At 44.2% G+C, this 22,384-nt stretch overlaps 1 non-coding gene across 1 annotated transcript; it reads left to right on the top strand.

The window, feature by feature from the left end:
* Nucleotides 1–17,677: 17,677 nt before the first annotated feature.
* Nucleotides 17,678–17,751, top strand: trnat-agu (transfer RNA threonine (anticodon AGU)). The gene has a single exon. It is a non-coding gene; the product is annotated as a tRNA-Thr (tRNA).
* The last annotated feature ends 4,633 nt before the right edge of the window (nucleotides 17,752–22,384 follow it).

Below are 22,384 nucleotides of genomic sequence, written 5' to 3'. Positions count from 1 at the left end.
CCATTCCATTTTCCATACCATGTACATTTTACAGCAAACCCATATTTGGTGTATACAGCCCGAGGGGTTTCCCATGGATCCAGCCTCTCAGTTCATTTTGGTGGGAGGACCTTACACAGTGGTCTTTCCCCATTGAGACTTTGCAGCGGCTGCCCCAAGCTTTAGTGCGCCCCACAGCATGTAGTCCTGGACCTCGGAATGTGCCAGTCTGCAACACTCGGTCGTGGACAGCTCTTTCCACTGGAAGACGAGCAAGTTTCGAGCAGACCAAAGAGCGTCTTTCACTGAATTGATGGTCATTCAGCAGCAGTTAATGTCTATCTCGGTGTGTGTCCCTGGGAACAGCCCGTCGAACACAGACTCCTGTGTTCCAGAGCTGCTTGAGATGAACCTCGACAAAAACCACTGCATCTCTTACCACACTCTTGGGCGGCACAGTGGCGCAGTAGTTGGCACCGCAGCCTCACAGCTCCAGCGACCCGGGTTCAATTCTGGGTACTGCCTGTGTGGAGTTTGCAAGTTCTCCCTGTGTCTGCGTGGGTTTCCTCCCACATGCCAAAGACTTGCAGGTTGATAGGTAAATTGACCATCAGCAATTGCCCCTGGTATAGGTAGGTGGTCGGGAAATATAGGGACAGGTGGGGATGTGGTAGGAATATGGAATTAGTGTCGGATTAGTAAAAATGGGTGATTGATGGTCGGCACAGACTCGGTGGGCCGAAGGGCCTGTTTCAGTGCTGCATCTCTAAACTATCTAAACTAAACACACGTGTTTTGCAAAGGCACATTCCAGAAGGAGGTGGGCAACTGTCCCTTCCCCGCCACAGCCACCTCAAGGGCAGCGTGTGGAGGCTGTGAGATTCTGGGCATGCAGGAAAGATTTGACAGGGAGGGCCCTTCTCACCACCAGCCAGGCTGCATCTTGGTGCTTATTTGAAAGTTCTGGCGATGAGCTATGTTTCTATGTTCCTAACTTCACATGATCGGTGAGGCACAGCCTCAGGCCGACTTGGTGGGTGGTGCAAACGGATATCACTGCTTCTGATCTTCACCAGAACAGAGAGTGAGATGTAATGTTGTTCATAAAACAGACTGTGAGAGAATACAACAGAATAAAACACATGGAGAGACACTGTGGAATAACAAATCGATTTGATTGGAATGTTGAATTTTGATTGGAATGGATAAAACAGCAGAAACAGCAGATTAAATTGGGATTCTCATCATTATATTGATCTGGGACAGAAAAGAGAAACTGATTGAAAGAAGGAAGAAAACAAAGGATGGAATTGTTCACTTTTTCAGTTTTTTCACTCGACCGTCAAAGCTGGATAAAAAAGTTGCAAATAACAGAATTTCATCAAAAAGGGAGATTAAATGCTGTCAAAACCTTGGATCGAAGGATGGCCCAACAGATCACCTGTTTAACTGTCTCCTCACTGGGGGATTTCAATCAGTGAGTAATATTATTCTCTTCTTTTGTTAAATGAACCCAGTACTGTCACTTGGAGTTAATATCTGTGTTCCAACTCCTGAATAATAAAATTGTGAGTTTCTCGATATTTTCTGGACACACTTCCTGCTGAAAGGACTAAGAACTCTTTTCTAATTTACACAATACTAGATACGCACTCATCAAGCCTCCTAAACTAGCATCCTTGGTGCTGCTCTCTCTTCTCCCAAACCTCATGTCATGTGACATCATCACTCTGACAGTGGGAGGGGTTGTTCCCACTTTTTATTTTATTTTTTATTCAGAGATACAGCACTGAAACAGGCCCTTCGGCCCACCAAGTCTGTACCGACCACCAACCACCCATTTATACTAACCCTGCAATAATCCCATATTCCCTACCACCTACCTACACTGGGGGCAATTTACAATGACCTATTTATCTATCAACCTGCAAGTCTTGGGCTGTGGGAGGAAACCAGAGCACCCGGCAAAAACCCACACGGTCACAGGGAGAACTTGCAAACTCCACACAGGCAGTACCCAGAGTCAAACCCGGGTTCATGGAGCTGTGAGGCTGCGGTGTTAACCACTGCACCACTGTGTCTTCAGCATTAACCCTTTACATCCTTATATTACACTGAAAGTCAAAATAAAATGGTTGGAGGGAACTTCCTTCACTTATTGAAACATCAACAGCCGCCAGTTAAAAATCAACTCAATCCCATCAGAGAGAGAGAGAGAGACTGTCAGAGAACTTCCTGCATCCAGTCCTGACCCTGTCACACTCAGCAGCTGCTCACCGAGGCCCCACTCTCATCAACACTGAACATTGTTACCGAGACCCTTCAAATACTGTTGATAAAAGGCAGAAAAGGTCAAAGTTAATCACAGCTGTATTGAGTAGAACAAGATTTAATATCTTCTCACTGTCTCTCGGTAACCACGAGACATAGGTTTTCTTATTTGGTTCCTTTGATTTTTCTTGTTCCTGATTGACTAATATTCCAAACCTTGGATCAATCCTCCTGCTTATGTCATGTCCCAGTCTCAGTTACAAGCAACACACAATGACACAAACACTTTGAAACATACAACATGGTCACACTTTCCTTCAGTGAGATTAATGTCGAGCTGTTTTCCAGGTTGAATGCAACTGTGAACAAATTTCTATCAAAGAAGTTGCCTTTGGACTATCAGCACTGAATTTCTGTCCAAGGAGGAGCAGCCATTCCAAACTCACATCCTTCACAAAGGCTGTTTTTTCCTGTGACTGAAACTCATCATGAAATTTGAATTCTAAGTTAAAGTTCACATGATAATGATGTAAATGTTGATATAGAAACAGATAAAGCCCATCACTAATGTGAAATAAGGCACGGCTGGAAGTTGAACCCACAATCGCCTGTTTATTAGATAGGTGCTTTAACCAGCTAAGCTACAGAGCCAGTTTACAAATGGTACAACAATTGAAATCAGAGGTGGTTACTATTTATTCTTATACCACTTTTCCACAGGTCACAACAAAAATTTTAACTTTTCCCACTTACTGATGGAGTCAATCATGTACTCTATTTTTCACAGAATAGAAGACACTGACCAGGTTTCTTTAATGAACAACAATATTATCAGTTTCTTATCGAACAAGATTTAACTAGTCATGAATTAAAGTATAAATACTCAGGTGGAAATTTTAAAAGTTCCCTTTTTATCTTAACCGACTTTTCAAGTCCCTTTCTTACCTCAGCCTCACACACGGACACACACATACACTGGTTAACTGAAAAAAATAAAAGGGATTATTTTTTACAATTCAGAGCTCTGTTAAAGACAAAAAAAAACACTTGGACTGATTACTTGCTCATTTCTGAACAAAACAGCAGATGAGATATGTTGTTCCAAAACTGGCGTAAAGTCGAATTTCCGAGTATACGTAGACAGGCCACTAGGGTCTTTTAGAACAGTTTTTTAGAGGCAGTGTTGAGAATTAATTTTAGCAGGCTTTCTTCAAAGACAGGAGATGAGATGAATTGACACAGTGAACTTCTCACAGTCTTTTAAAGATTTGCTGCAAAACAAGCTGTGCTGTGGTCTTCTCTCCTTCCTTGACACTTCTTCAGACTAACTTTATCAGCTGCTCACTCCAGAAGGTAAAATACACTGACTGCTACAAACAAAAGCTTGTGATTTTGTGAGCTATAGGTTATTGCAAGTCTCTCTGGCTGTGTTTTTTCTGTTGATTTTGCACTCAGGTTCTTTCTGAATCCATGTGTTTGCAGATCTTTGTGAGTGAGAGACATGGAGATGTGCTTAAAGATTTCCCAATAAATTATTCATATCTCCGGCTTGCTCCGAACTTTGTACAAACACATTAATGTGGAAACCACACATATCAAGCCATCAAACCTTTCCACTAAACATTGAAAGGTGACAGTGTATATTGTGATGAGGTTCCATTTATTCAGACACATCTGGTGTAAAAGTATCAGTGATCGAGATGTGACTCACACAGGTAATGTATTTGTATATTATATTCATGATCTAATGATGTAAATAAACAATTCCTTGCACTTGCCACGCTTGGTGTATATTTTCTCTGCTGATGCCCCCTGAATATCTTTGAGAAAATGGTGATGAGAATGAGATAAAAGTTTGTAAATATAGGCAGCAAACAGCAGCAGGGACTGAAGTGAACAAGATCAGCCAGCTCCTGGTGACCTACCTGTTCGGATGGTGGAGAATTTGGGTGGATTGTGTGAAGCCTGGGCCACACACTGTCTCCTCAGTTGAATGAGATGTTGCAGGGTATTAGTGTGCATCACATTCAAAGTGATTATTTGGGACAATATGGCTGAACCTATGGGATACATCGGAAGGCTAGGAACATATGAAAGGGCTCGAGAACGATTTAGTTGATATATTGAAAGAATGGACATGTTTTTCAGAGCTAATAACATATTGGAATGTGAAGATGAAAATAAAGAGGTCAAGACTCAGAATAAGGCAATTCTTGAGGGCAAGAAAGAATTTTGCGAATGGAAATTAGCCTGGAAGTGCATGACATTCTAACAAAGCTTCCTGCTCCCATCAAGGCAAAAGATGTGCCATTCAAAACAATCATCACCAAGTTGGAGGAACATTTTAACCCTAAGCCACTAGAGATCACGGCAAGCTAGAAATTTGGAACCAGAAAGCAGAAAAGTAGTGAAACAGTTGGTGAGTACATTGTGGCACTGAAGAATTTATCACTGCATTGCAACTTTGGCACATTCTTAGACCGTGCATTATGAGACAGATTTGTGCTTATATTGGTGGATGAGAAAAGATACTAAACACACAAAATCCTACATTTGAGCTAACGTGTAAGATTGCTCTTTCCATGGAGATAGCATCAAAGAATGCTCGGGAATTTCATCCTGTGCCAGTGATAATAACACACTTCAGGGGAACTTCAAAAAACTGGTAAAATGGGCTTTCACATGGCAGATAAAATTTACACAGAGAATTGTGAAGAGATACAATTTGGGAGGAAGAATAAGGAGAGGCCATATAAATGAAACGGTACTATTCTAAAGTGGATGCAGGAACAAAGTGACAATGTACACCAATCTTAGAAGGTTTGAAAAGGCTTCAAAGAGCAAACAGGACACTTGGCTTTATTAATAGAGGCATAGAGTAAAAGTAAATAAGTTATGATAAACCTTTATAAAATACTGGGTCTGAATGGCCTACTCCTGTACCTCCACAGAAAGCTTCCATTCCAGGTTTACACACACTCGTCAGGATCACTCTCCATAGATCCCACCACTCCAGGCTCGGACACCCTCTTCAGGTCACTCTCCATAGATCCCACCACTCCACGCATAGATTTCTCCCTCACGATCAGATCACAGGTCCTTAGTCCTACCACATCCAGTCATGAATGGAGGTGGACAGATGAGATGAGGAGGCTCCAAGAACATCCCCATCCTCAATGATGCTGGAACCAAAGCTGAAGCATTTCTAACAATCTTCTGTCAGAAATTGCTCAGTGGATGATTCATCTCAGCCTCCTGAGGTCCCCAGCATCACAGTTTCCAGTCTTCAGCCAATTCGATTCACTCCACATGATAGTAAGAAACAGCTGAAGTCACTCGATACAGCAAAGACTATGGGCCCTAACAACATCCCGCTTCCAGTACCGAAGATTTGTGCTCCAGGACTAGCTGCGCCCTCAGCCAAGCTGTTCCAGTAGAGCTACAACACAGGCATCTACTGGACAATGTGGAAAATTGCCCAGGTGTGCCCTGTCCGTAAAAAAAATCAGGACAAATCCAATCTGACCAATTGCCGCCCCATCAGTCTGCTACCAATCATCAGCAAAGTGATGGAAGATCTCATCAACAGTGCTATCAAGCACCAGACACTTAGAATTCCTTAGGAACTTTTTTCCAATTATTTCTGAGGACCTGCTCACCGATGCTCAGTTTGGGTTCCGCCAGGGCCACTCAGTTCGTGACCTCATTATGGCCTTGGCCCAAATATGGGCAAAAGAGCTGAATTCAGGAGGTGAGATGAGGTAACAGAGACTGCTCTTGCCAAGGGCATCAAGGAGCCCTTGCAAAATTGAAGTCAATGTCAATCAGGGGGAAACTCTCCACTTGTTGGAGTCATACCTAGCGCAAAGGAATCTGGCAGCTCAAAACTGGGCATCCATGAGGCACTGTGGGCCATCAGCAGCAGCAGAATTGTATTTAAACACAATATGTTACCTCATGGCCTGGCATATCCCTCACTCTATCATTATCATCAAGCCAAGGGAGCAATAGTGGTTCAATGAAGTGTGCAGGAGGGCATGTCAGGAACAGCACCAAGCAGACCTAAAAATGAGGTGTCAACCTGGTGAAGCTACAACACAGGATTACTTGCATGTCAAACAGTGGAAGCAGCATGCAATAGACAGAGCTAAGTGATCTCACAACCAACAGATCAGATCAAAGCTCTGCAGTCCTGCCACATCCAGTCCTGAATGGTGGTGGATAATTAAACAATTCACAGGAGGTCAAGGCTCCACAAATATCCCCATCCTTAATGATAGGGGAGACCAGTATATCAGTGCAAAATACAAGGTTGAATCATTTACAACCATCTTCAGCCAGAAGTATCAAGTAGATGATCCATCTTGGCCTCCTCCTGATGTCCCCAGCATCACAGATGCGAATCTTCAGCTAATCCAATTCACTCCACATGATATCAAGAAATGGTTGAAGGCACTGGATATTGACAACATCCCAGCTGTAGTGCTGAAGACTTGTGCTCCAGAACTAGCCGCGCCGCTAGCCAAGATGTTCCAATACAGCTACAGCTCTGGCATCTACCCGGCAATGTGGAAAATTGCCCAGGTATGTCCTGTATACAAAAAGCAGGACAATCCAACCCTGTCAATTACTGCCCCATCAGCCTTCTCCTGATCATCAGTAAAGTGATGGAAGGTGTCGTTGACAGTGCTATCAAGCAGCACTTACACAGTCATAACCTGCTCACCGATGCTCAGTTTGGGTTCCGCCAGAGCCACTCAGTTCCTGAACTTTCTATGGCCTTGGCCAAAATATGGGTAAAAGAGCTGAATTCAGGAGGTGAGGTGAGGTAACATTGACTGTTCTTGCCAAGGGCATCAAGGAGCCCTTGCAAAATTGAAGTCAATGTCAATCAGGGGGAAACTCTCCACTGGTTGGAGTCATACCTCGTGCAAAGGAATATGGTGATGGTTGTTGGTGGCCAATCATATCAGTCCCAGAACATTGCTCACGATTTCCTCAGGGTCACGTCCTAGGCCCCAACCATCTTCAGCTGCTTCATCAGTGACCTTCCCTGTATCATAAGGTTAGAAGTGGGGATGTTCACTGATGATTGCAAAATGTTCAGTCGCATTAGCAACTCCTCAGATACTAAAGCAGTCCATGTCCACATTTGGAGAGACCGGGACCATATTGGGATTGGGCTGATAAGTGGCAAGTAACATCCATGCAATAAAAAGGTGGCTCTGTCGCGCAATGGACAGTGTGTTGGACTTCTAAATGATGCGAAAAATGATATTGAAAGGTTGTGGGTTCGCGTCCCACCAAAGTCAGATATTCGGGTGGCACAGTGGTGCAGTGGTTAGCACTGCAACCTTACAGCTCCAGCGACCCGGGTTTGTTACTGGGTACTGCCTGTGCGGAGTTTGCAGGTTCTCCCGGTGGCCGTGTGAGTTTTTGCAAATCATGTGAGGATTCATATGCAGAAGAGAAACAAGCAGAATGCACAAAGTGCAGAGGAGAGCTGAAAAAGGAAATGAGATCAGCAAGAGAGTGTATGAGAAAAGATTAGCAGGTCACATGACTGGGAACACTGAAGTCTTTGACCAACAGATGGACAGTCAATGAAAGGGTGGGTCAATTAGAGATCCTGTGGAGGCAGAGGGTGTGGCTGAGGTATTAATTAAGTACATTTAATCTGTCATCACAAAATAAGTGGATGCTGCAAATGTCACAGTAAAGGAGGAGATTGTGGAGAATTTGGAGGGGATGAAAATAGATAAAGAGGAGACAATTACAAGGTTAGCAGTGTTCACAGTAGAAAGGTCACCCGGTCTGGATGGGCTGCATCCTGGGTTGCTGAGGGAAGTCAGGGTGGAAATAGCGGAGACTCGAACCACAATCTTTCAATCCTCCTTGAATATGGGAATGATGCCAGAGGACTGGAGGATGGAGGTAAGCTTGGGTAGTTTGATATCAGTTTAACTTGACCGTTTTTATAATGTATCCATTGTAATAACTAACAAGGTTAAGAAAGCTATTTTATAATTAACACATGACCAAAGGAGCCATTTTGTGTTCAGTACCAACGTTTATATCCTGTGTAATTAATGAGTAGCTACCCATCCTGAAACAGATGATTGTAAAAGTAATGAACCACGATTGAGTTATAATTAATGAATCAATAATCATTTTAGAGAGAATGGGTTTTCATTTAAAGTTAGTTCAATCTAATTACTGTGAGTTTCTGTGTCTGTGTGGGAAAGGACAGTTTCAGCTAAATGTATTCAAACAATGGACCTTTCTAGGACCCATGATAAAACCCATGGTATGGTACATCGTGACCTTCAGGAGTCTCGATTTAATGAATAGGAAACTTGTTTCAGATCAGATTGGGCGACAGTGTGAAACCACTCCATTGTACTCATGTCTGAGATTCTGAGGACAGGTGGCTCTTAGTGGAAGACATCATTAAGAACTAATTAAATGTACCTAGCAACAGATAGGAGCAATTATTATTTTACATGGTGGTGTGATGGCCATCCAGGGGTTAAAAGTAGGGATCTTGTAAGGTGTCAGTGTGCAGGAACACTAGAAGATCTCAGGGGTAAAGGCTCAGATCATCAAGCAAGTTCTCCACCTGACGAGGGATCTAGGCTGGACAAAGAGGACCGTGACACTCTGAGACCAAGCTCGACCAGTCCACACTCCTGCTAGAGCTGTAAAGTTATATTGTCCAAGTTTGTTAAATATAATTTTACTTTCAATTATTAAGTACTATTTTCCTCTCAATAAATGTTCAGGACTTATTAATCAATTATCCTGTTGCCTTAATTGGTTAAAGTCATGCCCAAAGAGATTGTCCACAATAGACTTTCCAGAACTGAAAGATAAGTCTGCAAGGATTGCTAATTTTACAGCCCTGTTTAAAAAGGGAGATAAACCCAGGAACGACAGACCAGTTCGTCTAAAGACGGTGGTGGGGAAAATTTTAGAGACAATTATCCAGGAGAAAATTAACTGTCACTTGGTCGAACATGGGCTAATAAATGACAGCCAGTACAGATTGGTTAACAGAAGATTGTGTCTGAAATAATGAATTAATTTCTTTGATGAAGTTTCACAGAGAGTTGACCAGGGTGGTGAGGTTGATGGTGTGTGTCTGGACTTCAAAATTGTGTTTGAAAAAGTACCATAAAATAGACTTGCTAACAAAATTGGAGCAGATGGGATTAAAGAGGCAGTGGCAGTGTAGATACAAAATTTGCTGAGGGACAGAAAGCATAAAGTAGGGTGAATGCTTGTTTTTCAGAATGGAGGGACGAATACAGTAATGTCACTGTTGTTGTAGTGTGTGCAGTGTCTGACCCTGAGCTGTTTTAGGGTGGGGGCTGTTTGTGATGTTCCTGTGGGGTGCATTATCATCAGGGTCTCTCTCTGAGCTGTCACAGGGATGGGGCAGTGTGTGATATCCTTGTGCATTTCATGCAGGCCCACTGGCTTGCGGTTCCATCCTGATGCCAGGAAACAGAGCCCCATCGATGGGCAAAAAGTCTCACTTCTCTTTGGGTGTCTTGAGAGAAAAGCAGGGTTAGGGAGTAAACCTGGACAGTAAATCCGGAGTGGAGTCCTGGAGGCAGTTACCTGTTACTTATCAGGCAGTTTTCCAGCAACTCCTGTATCAGAGCTGGTACCAAACAGTACTGGATTTTCCCTTTCCTTTGGACAATACCTGCAATGCTGACAGGGGGTCCTGATGCTCAGGGTCTCCATACTATTTGCCCAGGAGAGGACACTCCAGCTTTGTGGTTAAACATTAACGCAACATGGGAAGAAACAGTTACCGATTATAAGCTCTCATTCAATTGGTGTAGGGTATGAGCACCAGGGGTTACTTCCGACAGTGGGAGACAACATCAGACCTCATTGGATAACGACCATGTACTCCAAGCTGGGCAGCCCCCAGTCAGTTAGTTGCTATCCTGCCACGACCTGCTTGCTTCAATGGGTTCTTGGAGCTTAGAGAGTCATCTCTCAACAGGTGGATCGATAATCTATGCATCAGGCAAGACAAACTCAACACAGAAGACACCAGTCCTTCGCATCACAAGCTGGAATGTAAGGACCATGTGTCCTGGCCTTACCGACAACCTTCTGCAGGTTGATGACACACACAAGACAGCTGTGATGGACAAAGAACTCACAAGACTCAATGTGGACACTGCTGTTCTGCAAGAAACTAGACTCGTTCAAAGTGGATCCCTCAAAGAGAAACACTACACCTTCTTCTGGCAGGGGAAAGCCCAAGAGGCAACTCGTGAGCATGGAGTGGGTTTCACAGTAAATAACATGCTACTTGCGATGAGGGAACCACCCGCAGTAGGCTCAGAGAGACTTCTTACTCTTCAGTTGTCAACAAGCGCGGGCCCAGTTAATCTCATGTGCATCTATGTGCCGACACTCACCTCCACCCCAGATGTCAAGGATCAATTCTATGTGACACTTGACACTGCCATCAGTAGAATTCCCAGCACTGAGGGATTGTACCTTCTAGGAGACGTCAACGCAAACTTCGATACTGACTATAGCTTGGCCAATGAGCTTAGGGCACCAGGGGATTGGCAAGATCAACAAAAATGGACAGAGGTTGCTGGAGCTATGCTGTCACCATGGATTCTGTGTGATGAACAGCTACTTCCAGGTCTAGCTGTGCTACAAGGTGTCCTGGAGACATCCGAGATCATGCCATTGGCACCAGCTAGACCTTATCATCACCAGACGTACCACCCTCAGCAGTGTCCTCATCACGCACAGCTATCACAGCGCTGACTGTGACACTGACCATTCCCTGGTGTGTAACAAGGTCAGGCTTCAGACAAGGAAGCTTCATCCATCCATGAAGAAAGGTCGTCCTCTGATCAACACTTGCCGAACCACTGATCCAGAAAGGACCCAGGAGTTCCTCAACATCCTCGATCAGGCTCTTTCAAACAACAATGCTCAAGGCCTCAGTGCAGTGTCAAAGTGGAATCATCTGCACACCACCATCTATAACTCTGCACTCACTGTGTATGGGAAAAGAGATGGGAGGAATGCTGACTGGTGTGAGGCTTATTGGACTGAAATAGAGTCAGTTATTGCAACTAAGAGGAGAGCCCTCATGAACTACAAACCAGTACCCAGCTAACAACATCTAGATGCTCTCAGAGCTGCCAGAAACAAGTCTCTGCAGACTGCTCGGCCCACCTCCTTCTGAAATGTGTCTTTGCAAAGCATGTGTGGAAGCGATGCAGTGGTTTTTGTCGAGGTTCATCCCAAGCAGCTCGGTAACTCAGGAGTCTGTGCTCCACGGCTGTTCCCAGGGACGCACACTGAGACAAACATCAACTGCTGCTGGAACACTATCAATTCAGTGAAAGACGTCCTTTGGTCTGCCCGAAACTTGCTGGTCTTCCAGAGCAAAGAGTTGTCCACGACCGAATGTTGCAGACTGGCACATTCCGAGGTCCAGGACTACGTGCTGAGGGACGCACTAAAGCTTGGGGCAGCCGCAGCAAAGGCTCAATGAGGAAAGACAACTGTGTAAGGTCCCCCCACCAAGCTGAACTGAGGAGCTGGATCCATGGGAAACCACTCGAACTGTATTGGGAAAATTTTCATTTGCTGTAAAATGTAAAAATGTATATGGCATGACAAATGAAATGGAAGGGTTGTGAGGCAACTCATGATTGTATTGAAGGAAACTGATCTCCCTTGCGCTGTTTGCATTTTTTGACTTGGTGCTGTTTGAAACTGTTCGGTCATGTATTTTTTACAGATTTTTTATGAATAAAATATATTTTGGAAATTTAAAAAAACTGCTCGGCACTGCACCAATCAATACTGGTTAAAACTCTGCGGCAGCATACAATCTGCTGCTGAATCTGGGGATGCTAGAGGGATGTATGAAGGAATTAAGAAAGCAATGAGAGCAGCAGTAACTAAATCAGCACCTTTGAAGACAAAGACAGGGGTGATCATCACTGAACCTTACAAGCAGATGGAAAGGTGAGTGGAGCATTACCTTGAACTCTACATAACGGAGAACATTGTCATTGAAGTAGCTCTCAGCGCCATTCCAGACTTCCCTGTCATGGAGGAGCTGGACAGTGACCCCACCATAATAGAGCTCAACAAGGCCATTGACCATCTTGCCAGTGGTAAAGCCCCGGGAAATGATGGTATTCCACCTGGAATCATCTAAAGTGGAAAAGCAGCTCTGCTGCAGCATCTCCATTAACTTCTGTGTCTCTGTTGGAAGGAAAGATCTGCACCTCAAAACATACGTGATGCAAGTATTGTCACCTTGTACAAAAATAAGGGGGAATCGCAGTGACTGCAGAAATTACCGAGGCATCTGCTTGCTAAGTATTGTGGGGAAGGTCTTTGCTCGCATTTCTCTGACCGGATTGCAGACCCTGACATCACACATCTATCCTGAGTCTCAGTGCAGCTTCAGAGCTGGCAGATTGACAGTCGACATGATTGTCTCACGTCGGCAGTTACAGGAGAAGTACTGTGAACAGTACAGACCACTCTACATTGTCTTTATAGACATCACCAAGGCCTTGGATCTTGTCAGCAAAGAAAGACTCTTCAAACTGCTATGGAAACTAGGCTGCCCTCCTGAACTCTTGGACCTCATCGCTTCTTTCTACGAAAACATGCACAGTTCTGTGAGTTACAATAGAGCAACATCAGACGCTTTCACGATCAGCAGTGGGATAAAGCAGGTTGCGTCCTGGTGCCAACTCTCTTCGGAACATAGGAGGAGTCCATTCAGCCCGTCCAGCCTGCTCTGTCATTCAATGATCATGGCTGATCATCTACCTCAACACTGCTTTCCCGTGCTATCCCCATATCCCTTGAAGTCATGAGTATCAAGATTTCTATCAATTTCTGTCTTGAACATGCTCAATGATTGAACTTCCACAGACCCCTGGGGTAGAGAATTCCAAAGATTCACCACCCTCTGAATGAAGAAATTCCACCCATCTCAGTTTTAAATGGCCTATCCCTTATTATGAGACTATGTCTCCTGGTTTTGGATTCACCAACCAGGGCAAACATCCTGTCTACATCCACACTGTCACACCCTGTAAGAATATTGCAAGTTTCAATGAGATCACCTCTCACTCTTCGAAACTTTAAGGAAGACAGGCCCAGTTTCTTCATTGGACAATCCCACTATCCAAGGGATTCATCTGGTGACCCTCTGCTGCACTCCCTCTATGGCAAGTATATCCTTCCTTAGATAAGGAAGCCAAAACTGGACACAATGCTCCAGCGCGGTCTCACCAAGGCTCTGTACAATTGCAGCAAGACATCTTTACTCCTGTTCTCAAGACCCTTTGTGTGAAGGCCAACATACCATTTGCCTTCCTAATTGATCGCTGCACCTGCATGTGAGCTTTTAGTGTCTCATGAACAAGGACACCCAGGTCCCTTTGGACATTAACAGTGCTTAAGCTCTCACCATTTAAGAAATATTCTATCTTTCTGTTTATTCTACCAAAGTGGATAACTTCACATTTATTCACATTATTTTCCATCTGTCATGTTCTTTCCCATTCACTTAGCCTCTCCAAGACCCCTGGAAACCTCCTTGTAACCTCCTCACAGCTCACATCCTTTACAATTGGCATATTCTTCTCCATGCTGCTATTTTACAGTTTCAGTGACTCAGATGGGGGTGTCCGCCTGCACACCAGAGCTGACGACAAGCTGTTCAACTTGGCAAGACTGCGCGCCATGACCAAAGTGGGTAAATTCCTAGTCTGTGAGTTGCTCTTTGCTGATGACGCTGTGCTAACATCCCATTATGAAGTTCACTTGCAGCAGCTTGTAGATCGCTTCTCCCTGCCCTGCAAGGAATTTGGACTGGTGATCAGCATCAGGAAGATCAAAGTTATGGGTCAGGACGTAGAGACTCCACCTTCCATCAACATCGACAACCTCACTTTGGAGGTTGTCAACAGCTTCACATACCTTGGATCAACAATCACCAGCAATCTGTCCCTTGATACTGAAATCAGCACCAGGATTTCCAATGCTGCAGCTGTCATGTCAAAGTTGAGAAGACGAGTATGAACCGACAGCAAACTGATCGAAAATATAAAGCTCTGCGTGTACCAGGCTTGTGTTCTCAGCACCCTCCTTTACAATAGAGAAGCATCAACAACTTATGCAATTCAAGAAAAGCAGCTGAACAGCTTCCACCTCCGCTGCCTCAGATGGATATTGGGCATCTCCTGGCAGGACAGAGAGCCGAATGCGGAAGTACACCAGCGTGCAGGGATCTGCAGCATGTTTGCCCTCTTGAGTCAGCGGTGACTCTGTTGACTGGGTCATGTGTGCTGAATGGATGACGGTCGCCTTTCCAAAGACACACTCTTTGGTGAGCTTGCTATCAGCACGAGACCAACAGGTCACCCACGTCTGTGATACATGGACATCTGCAAGAGAGATCTCAAGCTGATGGGATTGGAGTCGATGCATGGGAAGTCCTTCCTGCTGACTGGAATTCCTGGAGAAAGGCATTCAGGAAGACCATGGGAAAAGCAGAGGACAAAAGAAATGACCATTTGGAGGGAAAGAGAGCCCAGAGGAAGGAAAAATTATCAGTCGACCTCAGGCCAATGATATTCATCTGTACCAGCTGCGGAAGGGATTGTCACACGCGAGTCGTCCTCCACAGCCACAACAAATGATGTTTAATACAGAAGTGACGTACACCCTGGGTGTAGCCCATCGCCTTCCGAGACGGACGGTTGCCTATTACAATTACAACTACAGCTACAACTACAAGAGCGGGCCAGAGGCTGGGAACTCTGCGGCAACTAACTCAACTCTTGACTCACCAAAGCCTGCCCACCATCTACAAGGCACAAGTCAGGAATTTGATGGAATACTCATGCCTGGATGAGTGCAGCTCCAACAACACTCAAGTGATTGACACCATCAGGTCAAAGCAGCCCACTTGATTGGCACCCCATCCACCACCTTAAACATTCATTCCCTCAAGCACCAGTGCAGAGTGGCAACAGTGTGTAACATTTACAATACGTACTGCAGCAACTTACCAAGCCTCCTTCAACAGCACCTTCCAACCCACAAACACTACCACCTAGAAGGATAAAGGCAGCAGACGCATGGGAACATCACCACCTTCAAGTTCCCCTCCAAGTCACACACCATCTTGACTTGGCACTGTACCGCCATTCCTTCACTGTTGCAGGGTCAAAAACCAGGAACACCCTCCCAACAAGCACTGTGGAGGTGCCAGGGGATTGAACAGTGGCAAATGTGACTTCCTATTTCAACAAAGGGTGTAAGGACAATCCAGGTAACTACAGGCCAGTTAGATTAACAGCAGTGGTGAGTAAGGTTTTAGGAACAATAATTAGGGAAAAAAAGCAACAGTCACTTGGAGAGATTTGACTTAATTGAGGAGAGTGAGCAATGATTAGTAAATGGGAGTTCATGCTTGACTAACTGCATTTTTTGATGAACAAACAGGAGGATGATGGATTTTAAGACAGGATGGATGGATGGATTAAGAATGGATGAGAAGGTACCACATAAAAGGGCGGTGAACAAAATTGAGGTTCATGGAATAGGAGACTCCCTGTCCAATTGGATAGAAAATTGCCTTAAGGACAGAAAATAAAGAGTCGTAGTAAATGGTTCTTTGTCAGACTGGAGGATAGTCGACAGTGGGTGTTCTCCAATGGTCACTGCGAGAACCACTGCTTTTCCTGCGATATGTAAATGATTAGGATCTTGGAATATGGAGTAGAATCTCAAAATATACCGAAATCACCAAACCTGGAAGAGTGGTAAACAGTGAGGATGAAATGACCTGCCTGCAACAGGACAGTGATAGGCAGAATGGGCAGACAGGTGGCAGATGGAATTTAATATGACTTGTGTGAGGTGATGCACTTGAGCAGAAGGAACAGGGAGAGGCAATATATACTTAATGGCACAGTACGAAAGAGAGCTAAAAATAGTACTTTTTGCAAATGGCTTGTTGGTCTTGGGGTATGTTTTTCACTTTGGGTGTGTGATTGGATAGCATGTAAAAGGTCCTGTTTTCAAATCCTGCATGACCTCTACTTCATTTGTGTTTTTAGTTGAAGGTCATGTATTGGTTGCAGCCTTACAAAAAGCGGAGTTGACTTTCACACGGAGCCTATTTAGGACCAGAGAACTGGATTCAAAGAGCCTGTTGACAAAATTGAAATGAACTAAATGTACAGATTGCCAAGTGTGTGTATGAAGGTGAAGCAGTAACTGAGAGCTGGATCCAAAAACTACAGGACTGGGTTCTGGTATGGAATGGAATTCTTCTGTGTTTCTGTTGTTTGTCTTGGATTAACTCATCGATTTTTTGTTTTTCACTTTGCCGATGCGTTTGAATAATTGTGGATCCTTCTTCAGGGTATTTTCTTTCACCAGGTAGTTCTGACCTCTGATGATGTTGATCGTAATCAGCTTCAACTCGCTGATAGTTTTGGAAGTGAGCAGATTTCCTTTGCTTGAGTCTACAACATGTAACTCACTCTGACATGTGGATCCATGGCAGGATTTGAAAGCTGCCCCAGCATCGGAGCATACATTGCATCCAAACAATAAGAGACCGAGTAGAAGTGATAGTTCAGTCAGTCGAACATGAGACTTTTCATCTCAGGGTTGTGAGTTTGAGTGCCATTCTGTTTCTCCATTTTTTAGGCTTCACTAGCAGAGAGTACAAGGAGTGTTTGCAATGAAATTCAACAACAGTATGAGAAAGTCTCACTTTGATTCGGGAATCTTATCTCTCTGCAGCATCTCACTGTGAAAGATTGAACTTTATCTCATTTCATTGTCAGCTCAGAGTCACTGCGGCTCAGTGGGACTTCTGGCTGACTCCCGCTTCACAATCCATCAGCACTGAGAAAGCAATGGGGAATATTACTCACATGTTGTGTTCTGTAACCTTTTGGAAAAAATTGAATTATGTATTTTCTTCCAAAACATTCATTCTTAGTTCTGGGAAAAATAGAGAATATGATTGACTGTATCAGTAAGTGGGAAAAGTTAAAATATGCTGTGACCAGTGGAGAAATGGGATGAGAATAAATAGTAGCAAAATACTGCGGATGCTGGAAATCTGAAATAAAAACAATAAATGCTGGAACCACTCAACAGGTCTGGCAGCATCTGTGGAAAGAGAAGCAGAGTTAACGTTTCGGGTCAATGACCCTTCTTCGGAAGTTCCGAAGAAGGGTCATTGACCCGAAACGTTAACTCTGCTTCTCTTTCCACAGATGCTGCCAGACCTGCGAAGTGGTTCCAGCATTTGTTGTTTTTTTTTAGAATAAATAGTGCCCTTCTCTGATTTCAACTGCGCAAGCACTTTCAATCTGGCTCTGTAGCTTAGTTGGTTACAGCACCTGTCTAGTAAACAGGAGATCCTGGGTTCAACTCCCAGCAGAGCCTTATTACAGTGTGCTTCAGAAGTTTCCTAATCAATAATTTTATCCATGTCTTGTGAACTTTGACTTCGAATTCAAATTACATAATGAATTTCAGTCACAGGAGAAAACAGCCATTGTGAAGGATCTGAGTTTGGAATGGCTGTTCCTCCTTGTACAGAAATTCAGTGCTGATATTTCAAAGGCAACTTTTTTCATAGAAGCTTGTTCACAGATGCATTCAACCTGGAAAAAAGCTCGACATTCATCTCACTGAAGGAAAGTGTGACCGTGTTGTATGTTTCAGAGTGTTTCTGTCGTTATGTGTTGCTTTCAACCGTGACTGGGACATGACGCAAGCGAGAGGGTTGAGCCGAGGTTTGGAATATTTGTCAGTCAGGAACAAGAAAAATCAAAGGAAGCGAATAAGAAAACCTGTGTCTCATGTGGTTACCGAGAGACGGTGAGAAGATATTAAACTTTGTTCTATTCAATACAGCTGTGATTAACTTTGACCTTTTCTGCCTTTTGTAAACAGTATTTGAAGTGTCTCGGGAACAGTGTTCAGTGGGGTCTGGGTGAGCAGTTGCGGAGTGTAACAGGGTCAGGACTGGATGCAGGAAGTTCTCTGACAGTCTCTCTCTCTCTCTCTGATGGGTTTGAGTTGATTTTCAACTGGCAGCTGTTGGTGTTTCAATAAATGAAAGAAGTTCCCTCCACCCATTTTTTGGACAGACAGTGTATTACAAGGATGTAAAGGGTTAATGCTGAAAACAGTGGGATCAACCCCTCCCACTGTCAGAGTGATGATGTAACAGTCACATGAGATGAGGTTTGGGAGGAGAGAGCAGCACCAAGGATGTCAGTATCGGAGGATTGATGAGTGTGTATATAGTATTGTGTAAATTAGAAAAGAGTTCTTAGTTCTTTCAGCTGGAAATGTGTCCAGAAAATATCGAGAAATTCACAATTTTATTATTCAGGAGTCGAAACACAGATATTAATTCCAAGTGACAGTTCTGGGTTCATTTAACAAAAAAAAACGGTAGAGAATAATATCACTCACTGATTGAAATCCCCCAGTGAGGAGACAGTTAAACAGGTGATCGATTGGGGCATCCTTCGATCCAAGGTTTCGGCAGCATTTAATCTCTCTTTTTGGTGAAATTCTTTGTTATTTGCATCTTCTTTTTAATCCAGCTTTGATGGGTGGGTGAAAAAACTCAAAAAAACTGAACAGTTCCATCCTTTCTTTTCTTCCTTCTTCCCTTCTTTCCATCAGTTTCGTTTCTCTGTCCCAGATCAATATAATGATGAGAATCCCAATTTAATCTGCTGTTTTATCCATTCCAATCAAAATTCAACATTCCAATCAAATCTATTTGTTATTCCACAGTCTTTTACTCTGTTGTATTCTCTCACAGTCTGTTTGATGATCAATGTTACATCTCACTCTGTTCTGGTGAAGATCAGAAGCAGTGATATCTGTTTACACCACCCGACAAGTCGGCCTGAAGCTGTGCCTCGCCGATCATGTGGAGTTAGGAACATCGGAACATAGGAGCAGGAGTCGGCCATTCAGCCCATCGAGCCTGCCCCACCATTCAATATGATCATGGTTGATCATCCACTTCAATGCCCTTTTCCCCACACTTTCCTCATATTCCCTTATATCATTTGTATTTAGAAATCTGTCAATCTCTGCTTTAAACATACTCAATGACTGAGCTTCCACAGCCCTCTGGGGTAAAGAATTCCAAAGATTCACAACCTTCTGAGTAACAACATTTCTCCTCATCTCTGTCCTATGTGTCCTTGGGGGTGCTTTTGCTAACGCTGTTGGGGAGGGTTTAAACTAATGTGGCAGGGGGATGGGAACCAAATGAGGAGGTCAGTGGACAGTAAGGAGGTAGTAACTAAAGCCTGTAAGGAACCAGATAATGAAGTCAGCGTGACTAAGGGGAAGAGTAGGCAGGGAGCAGATGATGAACGCAGAGGGACTGGTGGTCTGAGGTGCATTTGTTTTAATGCAAGAAGCGTAGTAGGTGAGGCAGATGAACTTAGGGCTTAGATTAGGACCTGGGAGTATGATGTTATTGCTATTACTGAGACTTGGTTGAGGGAAGGGCACGATTGGCAACTAAATATCCCAGGATATCGATGCTTCAGGCGGGATAGAGAGGGAGGTAAAAGGGGTGGAGGAGTTGCATTACTGGTCAAAGAGGATATCACAGCTGTGCTGAAGGAGGGCACTATGGAGGACTCGAGCAGTGAGGCAATATGGGCAGAACTCAGAAATAGGAAGGGTGCGGTAACAATGTTGGGGCTGTACTGCAGGCCTCCCAACAGCAAGCATGAGACAGAGGTACAAATATGTGAACAGATTATGGAAAGATGTAGGAGCAACAGGGTGGTGGTGATAGGAGATTTTAATTTTCCCAACATTGACTGGGATTCACTTAGTGTTAGAGGTCTAGATGGAGCAGAATTTGTAAGGAGCATCCAGGAAGGTTTTCCAGAGCAGTATGTAAATAGTCCAACTCGGGAAGGGGCCAGACTGGACCTGGTGTTGGGGAATGAGCCCGGCCAGGTGGTTGAAGTTTCAGTAGGGGACTACTTTGGGAATAGTGATCACAATTCCGTAAGTCTTAGAATACTCATGGACAAAGATGAGAGTGGTCCAAAAGGAAGAGTGCTAAATTGGGGGAAGGCCAAAGATACCAACATTCGGCAGGAGCTGGGGAATGTAGATTGGGAGCAGCTGTTTGAAGATAAATCCACATTTGATATGTGGGAGGCTTTTAAAGAGAGGTTGATTTAGCGTGCAAGAGAGACATGTTCCTATGAAAATGAGGGATAGAAATGGCAAGATATGGGAACCATGGATGACAGGTGAAATTGTGAAACTAGCTAAGAGGAAAAAGGAAGCATAGATAAGGTCTAGCAGGCTGAAGAAAGACGAAGCTTTGGAAGAATATTGGGAATGTAGGACCAATCTGAAACGAGGAATTAAGAGGGCTAAAAGGGGTCATGAAATATCTTTAGCAAACAAGGTTAAGGAAAATCCCAAAGCCTTTTATTCATATATAAGGAGCAAGAGGGTAACTAGAGAAAGGATTGGCCCACTCAAGGACAAAGGAGAAAAATTATGCGTGGAGTCAGAGAAAATGGGTGAGATTCTAAATGAGCACTTTGCATCGGTATTCACCGAGGAGAGGGACATGACAGATGTTGAGGTTAGGGATAGATGTTTGATTACTCTACCTCAAGTCGGCATAAGGAGGGAGGAAGTGTTGGGTATTCCAAAAGGCATTAAGGTGGACAAGTCCCCAGGTCCGGATGGGATCTATCCCAGGTTACTGAGGGAAGCGAGAGAGGAAATAGCTGGGGCCTTAACAGATATCTTTGCAGCATCCTTAAACACGGGTGAGGTCCCGGAGGACTGGAGAATTGCTAATGTTGTTCCCTTGTTTAAGAAGGGTAGCAGGGATAATCCAGGTAATTATAGACCGGTGAGCCTGACGTCAGTGGTAGGGAAGCTGCTGGAGAAGATACTTAGGGATAGGATCTATTCCCATTTGGGAGAAAATGGGCTCATCAGTGATAGGCAACATGGTTTTGTGCAGGGAAGGTCATGTCTTACCAACTTAATAGAATTCTTTGAGGAAGTGACAAAATTGATTGATGAGGGAAGGGCTGTAGCTGTCATGTACATGGACTTCAGTAAGGCGTTTGATAAGGTTCCCCATGGTAGGTTGATGGAGAAATTGAAGTCGCATGGGGTCCAGGGTGTACTAGCTAGATGGATAAAGAACTGGCTGGGCAACAGGAGACAGAGAGTAGCAGTGGAAGGGAGTTTCTCAAAATGGAGACGTGTGACCAGTGGTGTTCCACAGGGACCCGTGCTGGGACCACTGTTGTTTGTGATATACATAAATGATTTGGAGGAAAGTATAGGTGGTCTGATTAGCAAGTTTGCAGACGACACTAAGATTGGTGGAGTAGCAGATAGTGAAGGGGACTGTCAGAGGATCCAGCAGAATATGGATAGGTTGGAGAGTTGGGCAGAGAAATGGCAGATGGAGTTCAATCCGGGCAAATGCGAGGTGGTGCATTTTGGAGGATCCAATTCAAGAGTGAACTATACAATAAATGGAAAAGTCCTGGGGAAAATTGATGTACAGAGAGATTTGGGTGTTCAGGTCCATTGTTCCCTGAAGGTGGCAACGCAGGTCAATAGAGTGGTCAAGAAGGCATACGGCATGCTTTCCTTCATCGGACGGGGTATTGAGTACAAGAGTTGGCAGGTCATGTTACAGTTGTATAAGACTTTGGTTCGGCCACATTTGGAATACTGCGTGCAGTTCTGGTCGCCACATTACCAAAAGGATGTAGATGCTTTGGAGAGGGTGCAGAGGAGGTTCACCAGGATGTTGCCTGGTATGGAGGGCGCTAGCTATGAAGAGAGGTTGAGTAGATTAGGATTATTTTCATTAGAAAGGCGGAGGTTGAGGGGGGACCTGATTGAGGTGTACAAAATCATGAGAGGTATAGACAGGGTGGATAGCAAGAAGCTTTTTCCCAGAGTGGGGGATTCAATTACGAGGGGTCACGAGTTCAAAGTGAGAGGGCAAAAGTTTAGGGGGGATATGCGTGGA

Source organism: Heterodontus francisci, unplaced genomic scaffold (genome assembly GCF_036365525.1).
Source record: "Heterodontus francisci isolate sHetFra1 unplaced genomic scaffold, sHetFra1.hap1 HAP1_SCAFFOLD_58, whole genome shotgun sequence".
Classification (NCBI taxonomy): Eukaryota; Metazoa; Chordata; class Chondrichthyes; order Heterodontiformes; family Heterodontidae; genus Heterodontus; species Heterodontus francisci.
The sequence above is the reverse complement of the archived record's forward strand: the minus strand, read 5'-3'. Positions and strand labels throughout refer to the sequence as shown.